General features: G+C 38.2%; 1 non-coding gene across 1 annotated transcript; it reads right to left on the reverse strand.

The window, feature by feature from the left end:
• Window positions 1–4,483: 4,483 nt before the first annotated feature.
• On the reverse strand, window positions 4,484–4,599 carry LOC148030202 (U5 spliceosomal RNA). Its single transcript, XR_015692298.1, has one exon. It is a non-coding gene; the product is annotated as a U5 spliceosomal RNA (small nuclear RNA).
• Between the last annotated feature and the right edge of the window lie 544 nt (window positions 4,600–5,143).

The following is a 5,143-nucleotide window of genomic DNA, read 5'->3' on the forward strand; positions in this document are numbered from 1 at the left end:
TAACAAATACTAAATTCTTTATCATTGATGGCACATGTAATATATATGACTCACTCATTCTATGGCCATCATGCAAGGATAGGAGAACTGTTTTAATGTGTGAAATTGGGTGGCATAAACCATCATCTATCTGCACATAATCTAGATTTTGTAAATCATGCATCTCTTTAAACCAATCATAGCAAACAACCTTAGGATACCTGATTTAACAGCAAACACAATCCACAGTGGGGCTACATCAGTATTGGAGTTTGGAATATGGCAAAAACCTACAAACACAATAGTAGAAAATGGCATGGCAATTAAACCATAGACTGTAGCACTAGAATACAACTTATAGGCTGGCATACTATGCTGTACAGTAGCAAAAATAACAAAACATAGGTGTTGTTTGTCATATATCAATTAACAATAGGTTGAAGATAATCAAAACCAACAAAGAAAATGGATAAAGAGTAGTAAATGCAACAGATCTATAGTGGGCAACAAGCTAGACATAGTCACCAACAGTAGGAAGAGGCTAGGCAATAAGCATTTGATGACATATAGCAATGGATAGTAGCTTGAACTATGATATCCTCCATGAACGTGTGGACAACAAAGATAAGGCACTTGCAATCTACAAAATTGAAATTAGAGCTAACTGGTAATCATTCTTTTTATGTATAGATGGATGGGTCCTTCCAAATTAGGGTTTGGCTTATGGGACACACACACTCTCTAGGATCAATGTCATCTCTTTTTAATGAAAGTTTGGTAATTTTGAAATCTAGGTTCTAAATTGCTAATTAAGTTTATAGTGTATTTTTAGCTCAACACCTACCACTATCTTTTTTTCCTTGAAGGTTGGATTTGAGTGCATTGTGATATTTTTAGTGATAGCCAAACTAGCCTACATTGAGCACCAATGCTTTTAGTTAATGATAATGCCTAATATGGACACCTCTCATTAAATTCTTCTATAAAATAACATTTTGTATTAAATGGAACATGTAACCCCTCACTCTACCAATTTGCTAACAAATACTAAATTCTTTATCATTGATGGCACATGTAATATATATGACTTACTCATTCCATGGCCATCATGCAAGGATAAGAGAACTGTTTTAATGTGTGAAATTGGGTGGCATAAACCATCATCTATCTGCACATAATCTAGATTTTGTAAATCATGCATCTCTTTAAACCAATCATAGCAAACAACCTTAGGATACGTGATTTAACAGAAAACACAATCCATAGTGGGGCTAGATCAGTATTGGAGTTTGGAATATGGCAAAAACCTACAAACACAATAGTAGAAAATGGCATGGCAATTAAACCATAGACTGTAGCACTAGAATGCAACTTATAGGCTGGCATAGTATGCTGTACAATAGCAAAAATAACAAAACATAGGTGTTGTTTGTCATATATCAATTAACAATAGGTTGAAGATAATCAAAACCAACAAAGAAAATGGATATAGAGTAGTAAATGCAACAGATCTATAGTGGGCAACAAGCTAGAAATTGTCACGAATAGTAGGAAGAGGCTAGGCAATAAGCATTTGATGATGGATAGCAATGGATAGTAGCTTGAACTATGATATCCTCCATGAACGTGTGGACAACAAAGATAAGGCACTTGCAATCTACAAAATTGAAATTAGAGCTAAGTGGTAAGCATTCTTTTTATGTATAGATGGATGGGTCCTTCCACATTAGGGTTTGGCTTATAGGACACACACACTCTCTAGGATCAATGTCATCTCTTTTTAAATGAAAGTTTGGTAATTTTGAGTTCTAGGTTCTAAATTGCTAATTAAGTTTATAATGCATTTTTAGCTCAACACCTACCACTATCTTTTTTTCCTTGAAGGTTGGATTTGAGTGCACTGTGATATTTTTAGTGATAGCCAAACTAGCCTACATTGAACACCAATGCTTTTAGTTAATGATAATGCCTAATATGGACACCTCTCATTAAAGTCTTCTATAAAATAACATTTTGCATTAAATGGAACATGTAACCCTCACTCTACCAATTTGCTAACAAATACTAAATTCTTTATCATTGATGGCACATGTAATATATATGACTTACTCATTCTATGGCCATCATGCAAGGATAAGATAATTGTTTTAATGTGTGAAATTGGGTGGCATAAACCATCATTTATTTGCACATAATCTAGATTTTGTAAATCATGCATCTCTTTAAACCAATCATAGCAAACAACCTTAGGATACCTGATTTAACAGCAAACACAATCCACAGTGGGGCTAGATCAGTATTGGAGTTTGGAATATGGCAAAAACCTACAAACACAATAGTAGAAAATGGCATGGCAATTAAACCATAGACTGTAGCACTAGAATGCAACTTATCGGCTGGCATAGTATGCTCTACACTAGCAAAAATAACAAAACATAGGTGTTGTTTGTCATATATCAATTAACAATAGGTTGAAGATAATCAAAACCAACAAAGAAAATGGATAAAGAGTAGTAAATGCAATAGATCTATAGTGGGCAACAAGCTAGAAATAGTCACCAACATTAGGAAGAGGCTAGGCAATAAGCATTTGATGACGGATAGCAATGGATAGTAGCTTGAACTATGATATCCTCCATGAACGTGTGGACAACAAAGATAAGGCACTTGCAATCTACAAAATTGAAATTAGAGCTAAGTGGTAAGCATTCTTTTTATGTATAGATGGATGGGTCCTTCCACATTAGGGTTTGGCTTATAGGACACACACACTCTCTAGGATCAATGTCATCTCTTTTTAATGAAAGTTTGGTAATTTTGAGTTCTAGGTTCTAAATTGCTAATTAAGTTTATAATGCATTTTTAGCTCAACACCTACCACTATCTTTTTTTCCTTGAAGGTTGGATTTGAGTGCATTGTGATATTTTTAGTGATAGCCAAACTAGCCTACATTGAGCACCAATGCTTTTAGTTAATGATAATGCCTAATATGGACACCTCTCAATGCTAGCGAGTAGTCTAGTGCAAGGAAAAGTACCCTAGCCTTACCAAGCTAATGCTCTTCAAGTGAAATCCGACATTTTGCCTCGAGGATTGCAAATCTTGAGCTTTGAAGAAGCAAAAAATATATTCTACAATGCAAATATATGATTACTAACATAATGGGTAATGCAATACAAGCTTTAGGTGCATATTACATTAGAGAATGATTCATACGACCCTTCATCTCAAGGCATTCTTAGACTCCATAATGTATTATCGATTCAAGAGGTATATGAATATGTGGATGTGCTCTTGTAGGTTGTTTAGACCTTCAAGTAGCCAAGTCGACACACAGTATGGCCTTCCAAGTGAATTAGAATTGCCAAGAAGGGGTACTATGGATCAACAAGTAGCAACTAGCTCAAGCAAATGCCGCAAGGTAGAAACACTTTGAGGAATCCAGGAAAATAAAGTGATCAAGTCTAGCAAGAAAATGTGCAACTTCAGTATAGGCACACTTCAATCACAATGCCTAATGACTATACAAGGGATGGGAAGTACGTAGTGAGTCGAAGGAGGCCTATGGTGCAAGATCTCCTACACTCTCGAGGTGAAGTCCAAGTTTTTACCTCAAGGGATGAAAATGTGTAGATTTGGATTCCTTTTGGAGTTTTTAGCCTCTCAAATGCATGCCAAAGGATATCCATAGTCCTACCCAGTTTCTAATAGTGCTATTCGATGAGTAGCGTGATGTTGCCACTCCTAGCAATATCTACAAGGTATCCAATGGACAATTGCACATATGGCCTCGAGCACACTCTTCTGTGAGGAAAGCCCCTCAACTATACCAATGAATATGTTCATTAAAGCGTAACTGTTTCACGGTCTAGAAAGGCCAATAATACTCAAGTAAGCTTCACATAGCCAACCAGGTAAACCCACACTATGATTGGCAAGAAGATAAAAGAAAAGCTAAAGTGTACCCTATGAAGTGTTCACCTACAAGTAACACTTGAACCAAAATCAGGTGCCTTATACTTTAGAAATTCAAAATGCTTTAGAAACAATGCTCAATGCTCATGTAATTAACTAGGATGGGGAAGTTGGAGTCGAGTGATGCCTAGAGGCGGTTCTCCCTTGCTCTTGAGATAAAAATGCCCAACCTCAGGTCGAGGAGGAAGTTGTATATGCATGTCGATATTATGCCACATGAGAGCAGGGATACTTCGTTGAGCAGGGATACTTATGGATCTTCACCACATCGCCATTACTGTTCCGCGCATCTGTCTGTGCAGCCTGCTAAGCAGGTCATTCTTCACCACATCGCCATTACTGTTCTACGCTCCTGTCTGTGCAGCCTTCTAAGCATGTCGTAGCAGGGAACGTGGTGATAAGCCTTGAGCTGAGAATGCCGGCCAGATTACAACCGACAAATGCGGCTGTGCAGACCATCAGCAGCTCGGTGGTTTATTCTGTCCACAAGTGTCGCTTGTTCGTTCAGTGGAGATTGTAGTAGGCCCCTCAGCTAGCGAGGAAGCCTCTCCAGAAATTGGGATATGCTGCTTGTCTGTGCCGTGCACACGGTATTCTTTAGTAAAAGGCGAAAGAATAGTTCGCGGTGTATCCAACACGCAGCTTCATGAGATCTACGAGATGGGCAGGGGAGGCAGTTTATACTCCCCTTCTCGTGCCTTCCCTGAGGCCTGACCGTAGCATCACCCGCATGTGGGACTCAAGAGACATACACACTGTGATACCCAGTGCTCCAGAAAAGACCTAGATTTCGTGAAATCCCACCACCTTGCCATTTTTCAAAATCTACCTCCACGTCTAAAATTAAGAGATGAGCTCCAAACCTTCAAACCTCGAAGGATTCTAGTATAAAACCCACCAAATGTGAGCATTGTACCGCTTAAATTCTTCATTAAAAGGCTTTTCTCCTCTCGAGAAAAACTTTCTCTCAAGCACTAGTGATAACTCACTAGGACAAAAGGGACGCCTAAGCAATCGTATTTCAAAGTGTCCCCATATACATTGCTTTGCTTTCCTCTCATAGACCCAATTCCCATGTCCAACAGGCATGTTCGTCGATTCAAGCATGGTATAGAGTCGTAGTCTCACCCACTCTCCTCTACCACAGATTATGCAAGGTGTCAGTATAAAGATGCCCTCGTACTCATC

Source organism: Lygodium microphyllum, chromosome 10 (genome assembly GCF_053477565.2).
Source record: "Lygodium microphyllum isolate KBCC chromosome 10, Lygodium_microphyllum_v1.1.10, whole genome shotgun sequence".
In the NCBI taxonomy this organism is placed as follows: domain Eukaryota; kingdom Viridiplantae; phylum Streptophyta; class Polypodiopsida; order Schizaeales; family Lygodiaceae; genus Lygodium; species Lygodium microphyllum.